We start from the raw sequence: 21890 nt of genomic DNA, 5'->3' as shown, positions 1-21890 counted from the left end.
TGACTGCTTATGGTGATGCTGGCGGTCCACCAACACTGCGGAGGAGGCAGTGCATATAACTCCTCCTCACCGCTCCATTTCACCATGTAGGACCTCCACTTATTTAATAAGGCCACATCCATCCGTGTGTGTGTGTGTAACCTGCCTCCTACATGGGAAAGTGTGTGTGTGTGTGTGGTGCACTTATCAGGTTGTAGCTGTGGGCATCCCCGCAAGACTGCGTGCTCCATCTTTGTGTGAGAGACGAGAAGAGAGTGATCCTACATGCACTCTGAAGGCTCTTAGCACCTTTGTGTCCCATGTGTGCTCAGCCTTCAAATCAATACTCTCTTATTTCCTCAAGTTTCCCAAAAACTTTTTTAGATTTCACACAGAAAAAAGTGACCAGTGGACAGAAACCTGAACACAGAAGATTAAAGAAACTCTAAAAAGTCTCATTATCTAAAAAAAAAGAATAAGCTTCAACGTCTCCGGTCTAAAGCCAGTCTAGGTAGCTGGATTATGAGTACAGCGAAGGCATGCAGTGCGTTATTAGTCAAAAGGGAAATCACAGTATTTTTCAACCTGGACCTTATTCTTGTAATTCTGATTCAAGCTAACTTTGCACTCACCGCCACCATTGTGTAAAGTTTCGTGAAACAACTTCAGCAAAATTACTCTAAATTATAAACTTTATTTCTGTCTCCAACCGATACTAAACACAGACATTAGCCCTCTGGATTAGCTAAATGCATATGGATCAACCTAAAGGGCAACTGTCTACTTTAGGTGCATTAAATGTGGTCGGCATCAAAGTGAAATCACTCACAATTGACCGTTTACTAAACCCCCTTCCCAGAACAACGATTGTCAGTGTGCACGGGGCTGGAGAGAGTGATACTTTGCATATAAAAGCTGGCAGGGTGGTGTCTTTTTTTATTTTTTAGCCTTTCCAAAACCAAACATAAGACAACAAAAGTATAAAGAGAGGATTAAAAACTGTGAATCTATCTGCTCTGATGTAAATTGCAAACATTAACATGCCTGGTTAACAAGTTTACCAGGTACAGTTCAGTAGCACAGTAGTAGCCGAACCGTTACCTACCGAGACAAAACACAGCCGCTGCCGCCATTTTGGACTGAAAATGCTTTTTATATTTATAATATGTTATTGTTCAACACAGGCCGTTTTGGTAGAATATGACAAAAGAATTGAAATAATTTTGTTTTACTTTTGTACTGCACTTTGTAGGCGAACGTTTTACTGGCGTCCAGAAGTTGTTTTCAATCCAAAATGGTGGAAGTGTATCTTTGCTGCTGAGTGCTGATGTTGCAATGGAACGAACAATTGGTTTTCACTTCCTGGCAATATACTTTCTTTGTCGTTACTCCTAAGTAGCACATCAATAACCAGATCAGATTGACAGTTTCCAGCCCATTCACAACTTAAAACCCACCCAATTCAATAAAAAACAACCCAAATCATAACCTTGCCAGAAACCCGTCTAAAACACATCATAAGCACACAAAGCTTCATATCTGCATCAAATAACCAAAGATAAAATGTTAGATAGACTATCAAAACCCACAAAGAGTGCAGCCAGGCAAACACACAAATTCCCATGTCAATGTCACTGATGATGACGTCAAGGTCAATAGGTCCTCCCTTATGCTGATGTGCCGAGTGAGAATAGAAAGCTCGACGTAGCAACAGTTGCTAAGGGCCATCATGGGTATTAGCAGACAATCAGTTGGTTTATTTTTAATGGTTTCTTGTTTTTCCCCCCTTAATTTCCTTATAAGACAATAAAATAAACACTTATTTGCCACTACTTCTCTAACATGCACACTCACTATATTGTCAACGACGTCGAGTGCAGACAAACAGACGACTACCTTGGTTGAACCTAATCCCTAAACAGCTGGCTACAATAGCTAATCCAGGGGGCTAATTTCTGTATTTACTTTTGTCTGAGCATTTAAAATGATTCATGTGAAACTGAAGTTTATAATGGAAAGCTTTAGGAGGCTTGAGTTGCTTCCCCAGATGAACGTTGTTTTGCCAGACTATCCCGAATAGCTACATTATGACAATAAAACCAGAAAAGCATAGTCTCTATAGATGTCAACAAAACAGAAATTAGATGTAATCCAGGCACCATAATGTTGTAAAAATTGGTTTCTTCAAATGCTGCGAATCTTATCTCCTTCAATCTGCAAACTAATCTTTTCTCAAATCACAGGAAAAGTTGTTTGAACAATTCTTGGGGAGGAAGATTCAATAAAACACGCGGCCAGACAGTAAATCAGGTCTGTCTGCAGCGGAGCAGCAACGTATACCGAAATTGGTCTTCTTTTCTAGGTCACAGGAATGAATAAGGTAAATCACCAGCTTGTAATCTGGCTGCTGTCACCTTGTTCCACGACTAAAGGCTTCTTATCAGTGGCGACAGTGCCGGAGCCATTTTGTTTGCAGGGTGTAAATAACGTTACATTGGTCATGAAGTGAGATAAGGTGTTTCATGAAATGTGAGCCAACCTTAACAGATTTTGACAGGTAGCTGGAGTTAATATGGTTCGAGGGAGGAGAACATAGGAAATGAGATACGGGAATATGTGCAGAAGCTGTGAGATATCAGCGCAAAATGGGGCTGTGCGTTTTCCCCGATGATGCTGAGGGCGTCGTTGATATTGTGTGGATGTGTGAACAGCGGGGCTTCATTACTTTTTGTCACATGGTAATATGTGTAATTTAACGAGATGATTATCTGCAGAGAATTGCAGAAAGAAGAGTGGGTTTCACATGTCTGGAGGTCCCTTCTGCAGCACATTCCCCGTGTTTGTCCACTCGCCTCTCCTCATAATAAACCCCTGGTGTTACAGTCTCTGTGAAGGAAGCTTCTAGCAATGGGCTTCTTTAACAGGAGAGAGAGCCACGTCTGCCCCCGTGATTTGTTATTCAGTGAACCGCATCTCTAGAGAAATGGATTTACTGGCGTGCCCTCTGCAGACGAATGAAGGTCGGCCCCTACCTTGGAGATGCCATTTGCGGCGCGATGCAATTGTTAATACGCAGCTTTGAGAAAAGCGGGCAGAAAAAACATTCATACCCATTTGGAATTCCAGTGATGGAGGGAGATGAAAAGAGAAAGGTGGAGGGATTAGGAGGGCAGATGCAGAGCCGGGCTTGTGGTTTCTTTTCTTTCTGGGTGCTGCTCCACTTGTTTTCTTACACTTGCTGCTACAACACTTCTGCTGTTTGGGGGGAGAAAACATTACAACTGCAGTCAACCTGCACACATTCCTGTTTGCTCGCATAGCTTGGAGGAAAATTTCACCTTTGACCCAGAGAATGTGTGAGGCCTCACAGTGTGTGAAGACGTGTTTGGTTTCACACCTGGCAGTGCTCCACCTTTATTTGCATGTACAGTATGGTGTGCTGCATGTTGTTGAACAGTACATAATTGACATATTACTGAGTTTGACATTTTGGAAAATATGTTTACTTGCTTTCTTGCCGAGTGTGTGATGATGAGAAGGTCGATACCACTCCGTAAAATAAATATGAAGCCACAGCCAGCAGCCAGTTAGCTTATCTAAACATAAAGACTGGAAAAATGGGGAAAACAGCTAGCTTAGTTTGTCCAAACTACCTTTCACTTGATCCGGTCTGTTTGATATTGTGTCCAAAGTCCCGCTCAAGGAGAAGTCTTGTTATGAAATCTGAATATTCGTATACTCTGGCTCAAATAAATACGGGCGGCCATTGAATTCAAAGACCTCATCCATATTGTGGAAATCATCTAAATATTTAGCCATGACATTGAAAATCTTTTAGATAACAACTCTAAGCTACGCTTTCTGTACTCCAACACAACAAACTCTGTCCGGCTGACACTCTGCGTTTCCACCATGGATGTATTCCACTATTCCACCGTTGTTTTCTGGCAATATGTCACCTCGCCAGATTTCACACCGAGACTTCTTCTTGAGCGAGACTCTTTCCATGATGTTGTCAGACACTTATAATAACAATTGGAGCCTGTCATGACAAAAAAAACACTTTTAATGGACATAAATGGCGTTATCCCTCAATACAGGACCAATGTGTGAACGCACTCAGGACGCATTGAGATCTGATCACTCAGACCACATTCAGAGGTGGTCCAGGGGCCACATTAAGGACCGCCTACTCAACTGATGTCCTGCTTGCATCTGCGGGGTCTCACTGTGCTGCTCATGTGAATAGACAGGCAGATGCCAGCGCTTGTCTGTGTCGTGGCATGGAAACGGCTAGGCATGGGAAGTGCATTATTATCATACTGTCCGTGATGTGTCTGTGTTTTTGTTCACCGTCGGTATACAAAAACCTTTTATTTTAATATTAATAAAATATACCAGAATTCAGGAATATGTAGGATATTACTACTGACATTCATGTGGTATTACGTCACAACGTCTGCTGTATTAGCCATGTGTTTACTACGTGTTTATTTGCATATAGCGCAGGGAAGTGAGATCTGATCATACTGGAGACGCATGAGGAGATGCATTGTAATACCAGGTGAGAACAGACGTATTTAGATCTGGCCACTTGTGATCGGATCACCAAAGACGAATGTTAATGCCAGGTGTGAACATGGCCTTAGTCAGTTAGACACAAAAACACGGTAAAATAGAGTCCATGTTGAAAAATACCAAAGTTACCCTTTAAGTAAAGTTTCTTCCCTCTAATACCAGCAGAAATAAGAATAAGAGCAGCCTGATGTCTCAGTTTGATGTAATAATTTCATCGCCTTGCTCAGAGCTGTTTCAAATATGTAGGACAGAAGTTTTGCATGGAGAACTTCACTATGCTGTCAGCTTCAAAAACTTGTTCTTCTCCAGCTTGTCATGTGCAGATGAAGCCATTGTGGCGCTGCCAATGTTTTTTATATGATTGCTGCACTGTTGCTGCACTTTTCCTTCAGTCCCAAGAGGGACGGTTCAGGAACTCATGAAGTATTAATCCAGCAGAGATGGAAGGTGCAGGAAATTAATGTTTCTCAATTCGTATAAATGAGTTGCTATTTTCAGACAAAGAAACAGGTACATCAATTTCATTTTAGCATTTTTTACTTTCACTAAAATAAATATACAAAATATCCAGTTTTGTTGTCAGATGTGACATAGATTCCTGTTAAGAGACTATATCTGTGTGTGGTGCACTTTTAGCATCTCCTCACCCTCCATTTCTGTGTTGGTCCATAAATTCTCCCTCCCACTCCTCCTCTCCTCTTTACTGAAGTATTTCCCTCGAGGAAAAGATGTCTCAAAGCTATATCCCGATCGATCTCATTGTTCGCTGCCCTCAAGGCATTACCTGCACCTATCCTCAGTGACAGAAAGTTGTATTCTCTCCATACTGTATCCTATGAGACTAAAAGAGCTTTGAGACATTCATTAATCAAGCTGTAAACCTTTCACATGTTCTGCTTATCAGGATAAACTTCAGGCTTGTAGCCTTCTCTTTTTCTGCTGTTTGGTGAACAATTTTTTTTATACATTTTGTTCACATTATACATAATCAATAATCTGTCTATATGCAGGACACTATGGAGCCTCTGTGTGTAATGCCAAGGTGAGGTAGGGGGGCGGTTTTCCATTGAGAATGGATGGATAGCACTATTTTACTTTTACTATTCTTATTTTATTTTATTTATTTTTTTCATTTCTGACCGCGTGCTATTGATATGACGGCAAAGGTACATATAACTCTTGTTTCTGTTGAAAACCGAATGTATGCCGAAATATATAATGTCATAATTGATGTTTCTCTTTTCTTTTTATTTCTTTTAATATTTAGTTATTTATCTTTATTATATTTATTATGTATATTTTGATATATAGCGTCTTGTAATCCTGTGCGTGATGAGCTAAATGTTTGAAAATGTGTATGAATGCCAACATAATGCGCAAGGTATTTAGCGTGCAATATGAACGGCCTTCTTGCTTTTTTCATTTGTACACCATGTAGTCTGTACGGAGTCCAATGAAAACGCATCTGCGTAAATATGCTACGTTCAGAGCTAGTGACGTAGAATAAAAAGTGAGATAGACCGTTTATGGCGGGCGGGTGGAGAGGTGGACGGGTCCAAAGAGACCGGTGTTACATTAGTGACGTTTGTGTGTGTTTATGTACTTATTTTATACCCAAACATGACGTTTTTTTCTAAACCTAGGTGAGCGGTTTTGTTGCCTAACTGTGAACGTTACCATCATTTTGCTGCATGACGTATACAAAAGGCTAAATTGTGTCCTCGTGACACAGGAAATGTCCGTGTAATGTCGTGTAATATATATACGACTTCCCGTGAGACCGGGTTGAGTATGTCCAGGTTCAGCCACTTTCACTCATCTAGCCAAAAACAATCATCATCTCTTTGAGTCACTGACAGGTTGGTTTCCAGGTAGTAATACCTGCACAGACTCCTTTCATAGTAAAATGCCCCCGGCGACAGTTTGAATTAAGACTTGTGGTCAGTGACCTGATAATATAATCAGACAGGTCAGTCATGACTTTTTTTTCCATCCTCACCTTGTAAATTGTACCACAAGAGGCTTCGGTGAACAAAATAACTGAAACACTGCAACCTTTCCAATTTAGAAGCACTAGACCTGAAATACCAAACCTGCCTCAAACTCTCTCCGTCTATGAGGCCGGTCGCCATCTTTGTGTGTGCGTGTGTGTGTATGTTACTCAGGGGAAAGAAAGCCTCATCTGGTCACAGCAGACAGGTCAAAGATGTTCTCTACACTTAAAGGTGAAGGAGTCTCACAGCTGCTCCGCTTCACAGACGTTTTACACAAAGTTTGTGGACAAAACTCTCTTAATAAAACGTTTTATTTTTTCAGCACTGGATCACCTGGGACTATCACTGTTTTCTTATAACACTGACACTGCAGTTAAAGCACAGAAAACTACTACTTAGATTACTTTAACCACAGACATGGTGCACTTAATTCCGTCTTTTTGCATGAATTACAAAATGTCTGTAGAGTAAAAACATGCTTTAGTGATATTGTCCTGTCTTGACTACCCCACTGTACCTTCTATATAACTGAATCAGATAATTCCCCCTCAAAATCTAATAATAAAATGCTGCTGAATATATTTACTGCGTAAACCAGAGAAATTAAAGATTTGTGATTGCTGGCACCACCAAGTGGTGACTGCAAAAAAAGAAAACATCTCATTTACTACATGAGGGGAGTCAGTGAACACAACACCTTCCCATAGACAAGTATTACTGTAATAAATTAAATAAGCAGTGGTTGAGCTAGAACATACTGATCCATCACTCAGATACTCACATTCAGTTTTCACAGCACGGTTCGTGAGATATTTTGAACAACATGCATGGTTTCACATTTCCTTCAGAGACTTCCTCTGTAAACTACAACAACCCACAAACAGTCTTACTATACACACACACCACGAAAAGCAGGAAGAAATGCAGATAAACAAGCAGGAAGAGGGTGCATTTGATCACAGCATCAACCTCCACCACATGTTACGAAAGAGAACCACAGCTCACATAATTAAACACAGCCCCTTTCATACTGCTGCTGCAGTTCTGTGAAAATGATCTTTATTTGAACTAAATAAAGCTGATTTTAATGAAGCAAACAGGAAAAGGATGCTGCTCTCGGTTTCTCAGAGACACCGATTCTGGAAATAAATTGTTCAAATATCCTATAAAAGGAGACTTTATTAGTTAGTTGGTTTTTTAATCTTAAAAATGGATATTTTATGTTAACGAATCCCACAAAAAGACCAAAAAATAATAATGAATTGATCTAACTGACAAGTATTGTCTATGTATCTGACTCCTCATAAAGCTCCCAAAACTATTAAAAACACATCAGTGAGTCAGGCTGTTCTCATACACCATTTGTAGCTATACCTACTATGAGTAAGTGCACTGTAATTCGTATATATCCCACAAAATCAATTTGTATGTAATCCACATAATTGTGAACCAGGAACTATAAAGAGCGACAAACGACCTACGGCAGAGGTCGGGGTGGATGGGTGGGTAAAAAAAACCACTAGACTTTCGCCCAGTAGACCGATGATCGTACCCCGTGTGAAACCAGAAGTCAACGTTGATTTATTTGTCACATAACATCCGTACTTAAGTTACGCCCCTTCTTCTATTTTAACCCAAACCTCCATCATTTCCTACACCTAACCAAGTTTGCACATGAGGTATAACTTTTCGTAAGATATCATACAAACTGTTGAATGACAATACGTTGCAGTGTGACATGTTTTTTCATAAACATGAGCACTATACAGTCGAACCCACATTCACTGTCCTGCTGCTGTAAATACTCACCAGTGTGCAGAATGCGTGTTATTCCGCAGCTGAAAATAGACCCCAACAAATGCACTTTTTTCTGTTTAAGTAACTTGTGCTAAAACATACAATGCCCAGCTGTTTTAGGAAATTATTTTGCCTTTTGTTTTTTTAATTACAGTATACATTTGTGAGCTGTTTTTAAAAGTCTTCAGTAGGAGCAAATGGGCGCTGGTCGGGGAGAACCACTGCCAAGGTTATGGAGAGACAGACTTACACCTCTTCCTAACTGGACACGATGCGACGAGCAAGCGAACATCAGATTGTTTCAGTTTTTTCCAATGAAGATGTCCAAACTTGTTTGAAACATCGCTCGCCCTGGCTCTATTTATGCAAAGTTTCGCACACATCCGACCTATTTTCACTGGTCAAAATCGATGCTGACAGTAACTGACAGTTAATCAATATCACTCTCTGTATGCAATGGACAGTGACATCGCTCGTGGTACATCTGGACTATTTTTCACGCTCCATTCGCTGGAGTTCGCTCAGGCGCTGTATGTTAGAAAGAGGTGTAACATGTAATGTAGAATAATGACTGATGCTTCATCCTTTCAACAGGTAGTCTCATTGAAATTACCATCTTTTCGTGCACAAGAATCATACTCAAAACTGTAAGGTTTTTTTGTATGTCATTGTATTTGTAAAGAGTATAATATTTTAAACACAATTGAACTTTATTTACCTAATATTATCATTTGATTTCTCCAACTTAGTAGATTTACTGTTGTTATTTTTGCCTGCTCTGTACATGCACATGTCTGACTTTACTTGACTCAGATTGGACATGTGGTCCATCAAGGTTAAAAAAGTCATAAAAGGTACAAGAATATAGTTTTAAAAAGCCTTAACATGACCTGACAATAACCTGCGTGTGAAGGTTTTACTATATGTTATTTGTTAGTATTATTATATCCTCATATCAACAGTATTTAAAGCATCTCTGTATATTTTCGTACATTATTTAGCAGCAGCGTTAAATGTTAATTTCAGCCGTGGATCTCGCAGTCTGCGGAGGATCTTGTGATGGTTTTCACTCTCAGACCGGGATCAAGTCATTACAGCCGTCGCATAGTCAATTAACTTCCTTTCTCTGCCCCCTCGTGTCCCCTAAACCACTTGAAACCTGGGCATAACAAGTTGAGATCCATGGATTATATGAATGGAGTGGCTGTCTGGCTCAAGACACTGTAGGCAATGAGGATGAAATAGGCTGCACCTGCTTGAAGTTAATGGGGATGGATTGTGTCCGGGGTGATGTAGAGCCACATTTACTGGAGGCTGCAGCCGGAGCGAGGACCTGAACTGTGAGCCCGCTGAACTACATCAGCATGGGGAGACTGATGCCTGCTCTCCCAACAGGCTATTACACATGTGACCGGACCAGAGGTGGCCCGGAAAGTACGGACCAGGATTCAATGGTCGAGAGGTTGCAGTAATTAGACTTGACCATGCTGCTGCTGCTCATCCATTATTCCTGGTCCCACTGATGCTCATTTGGAATTGCTGGAGAAATGCCTTGCTTCCACTTAGTATAGTGTCTGTATGTGTGTGTGTGTGTGTGTGTGTGTGTGTGTGTGTGTGTATACAGTATTTGAGTAGCTCTTTTTAAAAGTCAAGAGAGGAGCCCGTAGAGTTTTAGCTAACTAATGTAATTTGACCAGAGGGTATAAAGTAATGTGACCGCTCTAGTTTCTGCAAAGTTTTCTGAACTCATCTTGGCTTTTATGTACCAGAGTCTAACTTAATCTCAACATTTTAAAGGGAAATGATGTTGAATGCAGTAGGCTAATAATGGATTTGTACTGCAATGCGGTGGCCTGACTATGCCTGGTGTTCAGCGTCTTGCTCTTCGACATGAGGAGTTAAGGATTGAACCCTATACGACTTGTGGATGACACCGTTAAGGCCTTGCCGTGACTTCAGCCCGTTACCAAGGAGTCAAAGACCGAGACTTTGTCAGGGCCATCGGCAATAAATATACCTCCGTGCAAGGCACCCTTAGCGCCGGTAGGAAACACACCGGGCATTATTACAATGTAAACCCATCCGCGGCAGCAGTAAACACGTGCCAGGAGTGTGGTGACGTAGTTTAATGAGCGAAAAGACACATTCAGGCTGGGCGGGAGGGGAGGTGGAGGGGTACAACAAACACAAAGCTTTCATCCACAGATGTATAAAGAGAACTGGATACAGCGTTGGAGGCGGGCTCCCGTTCATTCCTATGGGAGTTGCTCAGCGGCGCATGAAGCCAAAATGGCTCGACTGCCGAGTCATAAAGTACCCGGATCATCCGGTGATCTTCAGCTTCCATAGGGCCCATAGAGCAGGCGCAGTAGCGTTTTCTTTCGCTCTCATTCACATGAACGGAGGAAGGAAAATAACTCTGGAATCAGCTATTAGTGCATTTTACAACTTTTAGGACCTAATGATTTAAATAAGGGCTATTCAAGTATTCGTACTGGGAAGTTGATTTAACAAAAAAAAAATTATCCTCTTAGTTAAAGACATCTCTTTCCCAATGTAAGTCTATGGGAAAAAGTATTTTTGGGCCCAATGGTATCACATGACGGACACGGAAGTTGTAGTACCACCGTTTAGCCACTACAAAAATTTGCTTCAAAGTCTGGCGCTCTTCCTAGGGGACGCTTTGTCAGGACCCCTTGGCGTCACTTTATGGTCGCAGTAAACATGTGGTTAATGTTGTGAATTCAAACAAAAACACTTCCTTAATTTAAGGCAACAAAACCACTTAGTTGGGTTTAGGAAAAAAACATCATGACTGGGCTTAAAATGACTATGTTTGCATTGAGACGGTGGTGCACCACATTAATAGGAAATGAATGCCTGATTGTTGGTTAAATGAGCACTTTCTTTTCTTTCTTTTTTTCAGCTGGACTTTTTGTTGCAAAGATGCATGTTTAATACAGAACGTTCAGGAAATTATAGCAAGATGTTTTCTGTGAACTTGTGGGTGGTTTTGTGTTTTGAATTTTATCTGTTTCAGATGGTTAATCTGAATAACAAAATCCTAAACTACCTAATTCTGTTTATTCTTTGTAAAAAACCTTACAACCAACTATTGTATAGAGTGACGGACTCAGGCTGTCTGAGGGTCACGGGCGAAAAAAAAATAAAATAAAGTTTACTAGCATGTAGGGCAGCCTATATGGCACTGCATCATGTTTTCTCAATGTTAAGGCCACCCTGGAGGGCACTTTATCATGTTTTTTCCACCATAGGGGCATCCAAAAGAGCATTTTTGCAACAGTTTGTTCGAAAATGGGGGCACCAAGCGGTTGTGAACACGGGACACGAACAGCGGTCTCTTGGATGAAAGCCTTGTGTTTGTTTGACCCATGCACCCCCCCTCCAACCCGCCCGATATGGGTTTTTTTCCGCTCTTTAAACTACGTCACCACACTCCCTGAGCATTTTCTCTAAGTGTTTAATATTGACGCGGATGGGTTTACATTGTAGTAACTTGAATGCCTGTTGCGTCTCATGCAGACGCGTCTGTATCACACGCCGAGGGGTGTGACAAAGCGTTGGTATTTGACGCAATGGGAATGAGAACGGGCTGGATGGCCTGAGCATCAGGAGCAATTGAGGTTCAGTGTCTTGCTTTTCCACATGAGGAGATAATTTATGTATTTTCTTTAGTGTTTCCTTATGTTTCCTCCTCCCTGTCTTCTCTGTGTACCCCTGTTTGTCTCTCTTCTCCCTTCCTCATTCTCCAGGCTCCCAGCTCTGCTCATCACCCTCACCTGTCTGCAATCAGCTCATCAAGCACACCTACTTCTCATCAGCTCACCATTACAGTACTACTACTACTACTACTACAATCTACTCCTGCTTTCCAACCACTTATCGCCAGATTGTTGTCCCAGTGGTACACACACATTAAGGCCAAACTCAGTGTCGTTAATTCTTAGTGTTTGCTTCCTCGTGTTCTAACCTGCTTTTCCATCCTCAGGATCACCACTCGCCTGTCTGCCATCAGCTACGCCTGCTTTCCACGCTTCCCCTCATTATCCGCCCACGCCAGCTCAATCTCTGCCGTCTCCGTTCCTCCCCACGGACCCTGGATTCATCTTCTTTATCATCAGTTCCATATCCTCATCCTTTGTGGCAATAAAAGAGTCTTTTTCTGTGTCCTGCGTTTGGATCCTACTCGTGTTCATGACAGACCCACTCTACCTGCTGAACCACAGCCACCTTTGACATCCTACTTCCTTTTGACATTTTATGTTCAGTATATTTAATGTTTCCCATTTGGGGTGCATGAAAGTATTTCAGCTTCCAACGGGGAGCACGACAGAAAAACTTTGGAAACCTGTTAGTTTGTTTTGAATAACTAGAATTACCGTCTCGTTGTTGTATGCCCCCGCCAAGCAGTCAAGTTGCAGTTAACACCCATGTCTGTCCAAAATGTCATGACTTCATCATTTTATCTTGTTAGACATTAGTGTCAAAATTGTCATAATTAGAATATGAATTCTTGAGTTATGGCCAAAAACATGTTTTGTGAAGTCACAGTGGCCTCTGACCACCAAAATCTAATCAGATCATCCTTGAGACCAAGTGGATGTTTGTGCCAAATTTGAAGAAATTCGAGATATCACGAGAATGGGACGGACATGAGGTCACAGTGACCTTGACCTTTGACCACCAAAATCTAAACAGCTTCTTTCTGAGTATTTGAGGTTAATGATTATACCTAATCATTGATGTGACAGCTGAATTAATGATCTAATATGACAAACCAAATATAGTCAAATTATTCAGCTAATGCTAAAGCTAAAGGAGCAGAGCTGTAGCCCCCAAAATAAAGTCTTTCATGTTCTTATTAAAATGTATTTGTTGCATTTTATTTATTCAGTTAAATGATCTTTGCCTGTTTTCTTGTTTTTATTTTGAAGCACATTGAGTGGCATACTGACTACTTTATTGAGTTTTTGTTGGTCTAATTTTTGACTACAAGCCTTTATAAAATATCCAACATGTATTTGTTTTTAGGTTGTAGAATGTAACTGAATGTTTACCACAGCCCTGTACAGTATTAAATTCTCTAATTTACTTTATAAATAACTAATAGAATCCATTAGGAACAGACTAATGTGTTGCTATTAATTAAATAGCAGAAATGAAAGCAGACAACTGGGGAGCAAAGCAAGCGTTCACTTTAAAAGCAAAATCAAACTAGCTTTTATAAAAGAGAACAGATGAAGCAAACAAATGTCTCGTTTTTGGCTCCTAAACACGATTCAATAAAGTGCAGATGCTTCGCAATGTTCAGTGCCTTAATAAGAGAAGAATACTGTGTTTACTTGTTGTTTTTGAACAGAACACACATGCTGATGGTATCTGTGTTTGTCACCACAGGCAGATGGAGCAAAGATGAGAGCTGAACGGCAGTGGTTCGCCACATTAATAGGAAATGAATGAGGTACGATTCTTGGAAAAACGAGCAGTTTTAATCAGTTGGACTTTTTTGTTGCACAGATGCATGTTTAATACGGAGTGTTCAGGAAATTATATCAAGATGTTTTCTGTGAACTTGTGCGTGGTTTTCTGTTTTGAATTTTATCTGTTTCAGATGGCGAATGTGAACAACAAAATCGTAAACTACCTGCAACAAATTCTGTTGATTCTTAATATCTTCGTAACATACCTCACAACCAACTATTACTCATAAAGTATGATTACTAAAAATCTTATTTCACAAGACAACACAATCATGTAAAGTCACTGACAGGTGTCAGTAGGATACACATTTGAGATGAGATCACATTAAATCTTTCATTCACTGTTTATTTTATGTCTTTATGAGAGAAGCCCTCAGGCTGCTGTGATGATCACCAGCCACTGAAATATTTCGCAAGTACGTCAGTAAGTCGGCTACATGTATTTGCATATATATATATATATATATATACGTGAACATTGACTTTTGATTTCACACGGGACATGACAAGTGGTCTCCTGGGTTAAAGCCCTGTGTTTGTTTGACCCATCCACCACCCCGACCTCCTCCCTACACGGACTACGTGTAGTTTCGTTGTATAGGAACGTAATTTTTAGTTAGTTCTAGTTTATCATTGTTTTTAAATGTTTCACTCCAATTTGTCCTAGACTTTATACTGTTTATGACCAAATACCTGCAGAACTAATGACATTCCCATGAGCCTCAGCTGTAGGCTACTTTTAGTGTTTATTGCTAAATCGTAAATGTTCGCATGCTAGCACACTAAACTAAGATGGTGAACTTGGTTAACATTATGCCTGCAGCATGTTAGCATTGTCATTGTGAGCATGGAGACAGAACGCAACTCGTCATCCTCTGAAAACCACAACCCACCGGAGGGGAAAACAATCAGCGCCACAATATGCAACTAAGCTGAAACGCTAACAAAACAAATGCCTGTAGCTTTTGCTAAAAGCATCAGATTTCAGCATGTCTAATTATTATTTAAACACCCCGTATCTACCAGGAGTACCGTTGATAACTAAAACGATGATGGATGATGGTGAAGATATTGAAGTTAGCAAGCTAATGATAGCTATGTGTTAGCAAGCTACTGTAGTTAGTTAAGGCACTTGCAAACATAATACTGCATAGCTTTCTGATTTATCCACATTTCACTATAACACAAGTGTCAGACTGTCAAAATGCTTTAGCTTAACCTCCAGAAATAGTATTCTTATACATGTAGCTGATAATCATTGAAAACATATTTGTTACACTGCAAGCAAAACACATTTTTGCTTCACTACAAATCACATCTCCCTCAGCATGTGAGTCTTTTAGTGGATACATATTGGATTATTATATCAACATAAACAAGACAGTAAACGCCTCCACATTAGCTTTACTATTTTGCATTATTGGCTTGAATAATGTGTTGGGCTGCTGCTGATTTGAATGTGTTTTGTGAGTGGGGCCAAGCACAGCTCCTCGCCTGCTAACAATCAGCTCATCATTAGCCTTGGCTCCTCTCACTCTGACACACATCTTCCTGAGACTCCATACCACAGCGGGGGGAATGACTGGGATAAATAAGGAATAATCAAGGAATCATTCCGGCTGTGAGTTGACCTCAATATGGGGCTCCTTGCCGTTATGGAGGCTCTGCCGACACACTGCTACCATTATAATGAATTGAGCGGTGCACGGAGAGGACTGAGAGGGAGTACGATCACACTAATGCTCGGGGAGGAGGAAGAGGAGGAGGAGGAGGAGGAGGACGCTCTTTTGTGGTTGAGTTCATACGGAGGCTTGTTTCAGTACAACTTTTGCATGCTGTGACGACTACCCACAGTCTATATTTGGAGCTGCATCATATGCCAGACAAACAATGTGAATTTTAGTTTGTATAAACCCATGAATAAAACAGTCAGCGAGGAGGAAGCAGTTGTGGTTGATTGCAGAGGACTGGTTCTCAAAAATAACACATCATCCTCCTCCTTCGAACATTCCCACTCACGGCTGACTGAGTTACTGTGCAGCTAACATGAAAGACATCTGGTTCAGAGAAACAAAGAACGATGTCGTTGTAGGGGAGAAAAAAAAACACCGTTAGTGTGACCCTTCAAACTGCAGCACACAAACACAGACCAGGAAATACAAAAGAATACGTTTCATCCTTGGTGAAGGTGTAATTATGATAATTAAATACAGTAAAATGGCAAATTCTAGACAAATCTGAAAGTGTTCTCAATCATCTATATGCTTCCTCTGCTAATAAATAAATATATTTTGTCTCTTTCTCCCCATGTTCATTTAAAGCTGATGGACCATGCTTCCTCACAAAGTTCACAAAGCTATGACACATTGCTGCAGTATCAGATCAGGTATCTTCCTCCATGAGGATAATATTTCATGTACAGGACATTCGTTTTCTAGTCAACTTCAGCGGTGAGCCACCGCCGGTCTCTGTCCATCCATCATCTCCTGACCTTCAGCTCTGTGCCCTGACGGCTGCCCGGGGCACGGGGAGAGTGACTAATGTAGTCTCAGCCGCCACCTCCCCGCACCAAAGGCCCCTGATATCCGTCCCGTATTATCCGACCCCGGCGTCTACAGATTTCTATCGCTGCTCCCAGCTTTAATTATTCACGCTGCTGAATCACACTCTCACCAGAGATAGCCAGACCGGCCAGACTGCCTGCCCTCTCTGATCTTATCTATCTGGCTGTATGACACTATCTCATCTTTCTCTTATATACTAGAGATTAGAAAAGACAACTGCTGGGCTCGCCGGTGACCAAGTATATGGTCTTTAATTAAGCCAAGACAAGAGTGACTGAGAACAAGAGTGTAAGTTTGGTTTCAGAAGTGGAGGGTACACAATGAAGTATAAAAACAAAACAACAACCTGAAATATGTCCTATTTTGATGACACATTCCGATGAAACTGCTTATCATGTTTGCCATAACAAAGGGTCAAACAGCGTCTGAAACTCTTCCTCCGCAATCTTTTTCTGATGTTGGAATTTGGGGAATTTCTGTAACTTTCCGAAGCCAACAATCCCACAAGAAAGCCCACAATTCATGCAGCGGTTGATCAAGTGTACGGAGGTGAGATGGAAGGTGTGGTTTCTCTCTCAAGATCTCTTTTTTTATTCTCCAAACTGTATATACAAAGGAGTGCAACAGTATGAATGCCTTCAATAACAAATTACTCTAAAAGTGTCAATAAACTGTCCTCTCTGGCTGTGTTTCTGAGGAGACATTCCCATCAGCCTCAGCTGTACTTTGTGTTTAGTGCTAATTAGCAAAATGTTGATGCGGTTTCAAAGATATAACCTGATCTTTCAAAGTTGGAGACATAACTCTGAAACAAGACTACGAGGCTACAGCTATACTAGCAGCTCTGTGAGGCTGTAATCGGGCACAGTGGTGCTTGGAGCTAAATACTGCGTTCCATTTACATCAAACATTGGAAGTCGGAGCTGGGAATGACGTCACACCAGTGTTGAACGGGTTCCAGTACAAAAAGTCGGAAAACTTAATGGGATTTTGCTCCAGACATTGTTATCAATACCAGTTGATAACAACGCATTACACAGTATTTTGCGCATACAAACACTGTAGCAACATGTCCACAGATAGAAGTTGGATGGTACTGTGTGTTCAACTGATTTAATGAGACACAAATAAGACAGAATTGCTAATAAACAGTATATTCCTACAGCTTTTTTCACCGTTGATGTGAGGAGCAGCCATCTTGGATTTTGAGGTCGAGGTTGGTGAGGTTTGTCCGACATTCAGTGTCGGAAATCCGACTTCAGGGGGATTTATGGAATGCACCATAAATGCTAACATCAGTATGCTAACATACTCACAATGACAATGCTAACATGCTGATGATAAGCAGGTGTAATGTTTACCATGTTCACCATCTTAGTTTTTTTTTACATTAGCATGCTAACAGTTGCTAATTAGCAGTAAACACAAAGCACAGCTGAGGATGATGGAAATGTTCGTTTTGCAAATATTTGGTCATATTTGGTAAATCAAACTATTGGACAGATTAAAGTTTTGACCTGATGGTGGTTCTAGATGAAAAGGCAGGGGTTAACCAAAGTGATGTCAATTTATCCTGAAGGGGACATGAAAGTCTGTACAAAATATCTTGGCAATCTATCGGATAGTTGCGGAAATATTTCACTCAAAAGTAAAAATGTCAACCTACTGGTGGCGCAAAAGGGAAATGTCAGGAGATCTCCAAAGTCAGTAGGATTCATCCTCTGGGGAACATGCATGTATGTACCAAATTTTGTGCCACTCCAACCAATAGTCCATCTTAACCAAGTGATGGCCAGACCAACAGACTGATATTACCATCCATAGAGCTACGCTGCCAGCATGGCTGAAAAAAAAACACATAAGCTTTTATTTTTTTAATTGATTATATATATATATATGTTTTTGTATGTGTATATACTGCGTGTGCGTATATGTGTATGTATGTATATATGTATACAGTATATATATATATATATATATATATTTATTTATGTATGTATGTATATATAAATAGATTTTATTTAATTTTATTATTTTTAATTTAATTTTATTCTTTTTAAAAGAGAATTATTTATTTATTTATTATTTATTTTTTAATTATTTTTTTTATTTAATGTTTTTACTTGTGTATATTCTTTTTATTTATTTACCTTTTTTTGTATATAATATTTTTTTCCTGTATCTATACTGGCTTATTTTATATTAATATTAGGTTTGTTAAGTTTCCGAGAATGTTATTATTGGGGACGTTTGTGAATGTTTGTTATGTTGTTTCAAAATGAACAAAAAAACAATAAATATAGTATTGAAAAAAAAAAACATGTTCCCCCAGAGGATGAGACATCAGTTCTATGTGGTTCTGTTGAGATAAAAATGATTCACTCCCTGACCGTAGTTGGTAAGTTGGTGATCCCCAACAGTTACAAAGTGTAGAGGACAATGTAAAAAATCCTACATAAGTATATAAAAGGTCAATTTAAATAAAAGGTAATTTGTGAAAGTTGTGTAATTCTTTTAGGAAACGTCGGCCCACATTTACCATCACTTTGTGGTTATTCTGTGTATCGGAGGGCCTCCTGATATTGACTACCTCTGCAGCTGCTAACTCAAGGTATCTTGTATTTGATGTGGTTTATCATGATCACATGCATCCTTCCTGTGGAGCTGGAATTCAACATCATGACTTTAACTTCAGCGAGATGCCCGTGAATGCACGAGAATGTGAATAACCTATAAAAATCCTGAAATGTCGGTCACACATGCACACACCTCACCCATATTCAACCTCTGTGTTGCTCACCCCCCCCAGGCTGGGACTCTGGATCTTATTTCTTAGTGACAGGTCCAGGACGGAGGAGGGGAGGTCGGTTCATTTTTTGGCTGCTGGGAGGAGGACGAGGGGGGGTTGAGGACACAGGATGAGCTGCCAGATTGACAGGCCGATGGGGGCTGTCGCTGGGGGCCAAGGTGTAGAGATGTTCGGGGAGTTGGCGTTTGCGGCTCAAAAGATAAGCATCAGTGAGAATATGAGAGGCTAGATGGTAATCTTTCACAGGAAGTCAGGCTATACCATTGCAGAAGAAACCACAGGAGATAGGCTGACCTTGTGCGCCTGTGCTCGGCTGCATCGCTTTTTCGGAGGAGGCCAGGCCTCCGACCCGCTGCAGACAGGAAGACACTCTGTCAGAGTACGGCTCTGTTTAAAACCAAAGAGTTTATGTGCTGATCACAGACAAGTCGCCCTAAACTTCTGTATGATCGCTGCACCGTGAGCATGAATAAACAAAATTTGAATTTATAGTTTGGGAACTGTTCAACATATATCAGCGGCATTTTCAGTGTTGTAGATTATAGTTATAAAACTTAAAACAGCTTTAAAATAATGATCATTGCTCTATTTACTGCTGTTCATGTCTGGTGCGTTCACTCTGTATGTGCATATTCATACGCATGTGTTTCCTTTTTTGTTTCTTTTTTTGTTTGTTTAATATATCATTATTTACTTGAATGTTGAAGTACATTTACATGTACCTACACATGTGTATTTTTTTCCTCTTTCATTCTTTTAAATAATTTTTTTCATGCACAAATGGAATTGCAATTTCACTGTAAATTAAGCATTTTTCAATAAAACAAATGATTCTCTGTATAATTTTCACTATGAGTGACGTCTTTCACTTTACATATACTCATTTGACCTATTGTTAATATAATGAACCTCATTAGGGTTCCCAAATATCCCAATAAAATATATTTTTATATATATATTTTTTTTTTTTATTGCATTTTTGCACAGGTTTATAAGCATACAAAACAAAATGTACACATACTCTGTGGGCCTATGCATTTTCCCATTACAATTTTTAAGGAAAACTACAGTTTATTACAACTTGGGTTTTGTTTTGCTGATCTGCCATCAGTGCTATTGGTTATAATCCTGGAGATCTGGGAACGTGGCGACATTGTTAAAAATGTGTCACATAGGTCAAGAGGCATGGGCTGTTAGATGATCAGACAGGTTGAAAAGAAACCTCCAGGTTAGCCATACTTATTTGGAAGAGAAACAAACAGCAGAAATTATTACCTAAACTCTGTTGTTTAAACATCCCGCACAGTTTACTGATCGACTTCCTGGTTCAACATGGACCTGGAGGTCAGTTATGGTTCTCCTACGCAGTGAGGGATTTCTAGCAACAGAACAGGTGCACTCACTTTTGGTTAAACCTCCAAATTAAGTGGTAGCTAATCTGGACAAGGGGTGTGCTTGTATGTTTACAACAAGATCATCTGGATGCTCATGTTTGTTTACGAGATTTCAGCATTATATTGGTGACTACAAAGTTATCATAATAATAATGAATTTAATTTATATAGCACAATTTAAAATACAGCAAATTCTCAAGGTGCATCACACAAAGGGTAAAACAATCACCACTAATATAACCAGTTGCTGAAGCTACGAAAACAAAAGCCAGGTTTTTGAAGTTTTCCTTTAACTGTAACCTTTGGCCTGCGTGACCTAAAAAGTTGTTCTCTTCCCTTAGAGGGGTTAGAGAGTAGTCCACAAACCAGTGGGTGACGTCATTCTTATGTACAGTCTATGGTGACAATGTTTTATCCAAGCCCTTTGAAAGTGATATTTCCCTTTAATGTAATATTTTCAGTTTATAGCAGAAATACTTAATGAAGAGTCTACTGTCACTTTAAAAACTGCCCAGAAAAAAACAAACTTTTGGTCACATCTAAAGCACTCATATTTAAAGAATTAAATGTCCAGTTACAACATGGATTAATATCAGCAGGCTGGTTAACATATAAACCAAAATTCAGACAATGAGAGGCATTAAACTCAAGTTATTAACAGTTGTTATATAACAGCTGAAATGAGGCAGAAAAATCTGCTGAATCATGCTGAGAATATTTTCAACACCGGCCGTGAAGCTGAGTTTTATTGGCCCGTGAACACTGACAGTCGAGATATAGAGGGGAGCAGTACTCAGTCTTATTTCAAACCTGGCTGCCATATTCTGCTTAAAAGCCTCATTCTGTAACCTTCAAAAAACTGTGACCTAAAACCATATGTGCAATACTCACCACGGTTACTTTCTAACCCCTAAGGGAAGAGAACACCTTTCTGGGTCACTCAGGCCAAAGATAACAGTTAAAGGAAAACTTTGAAAACTTGGCTTTTGTTTTTGTAGCTTCAGCCACTGGTTATAATTAACTTTCATGAACTGAAAACACACTGTGAAAGGGTTAAAGTTCTAATATGAAAATACGGACAACACCCAGACAGGACAACGCCGTAGTAGCGACCTGTCAATCATAAGGTAGCCACGCCCTAAAGCATCCCCTGCTTTATGGTCTATTTAACTCTAAATGGGACCATAATTTACTGAATGAACATCATGCTGTATTGAAGAAGACTTGAAACTAAATCAAGTGAGAAGTAGGCTCATTTTCTCATAGACTTCTAT

The sequence above is a fragment of the Sebastes umbrosus genome, chromosome 9 (assembly GCF_015220745.1).
Source record: "Sebastes umbrosus isolate fSebUmb1 chromosome 9, fSebUmb1.pri, whole genome shotgun sequence".
In the NCBI taxonomy this organism is placed as follows: Eukaryota; Metazoa; Chordata; class Actinopteri; order Perciformes; family Sebastidae; genus Sebastes; species Sebastes umbrosus.
The sequence above is the reverse complement of the archived record's forward strand: the minus strand, read 5'-3'. Positions refer to the sequence as shown.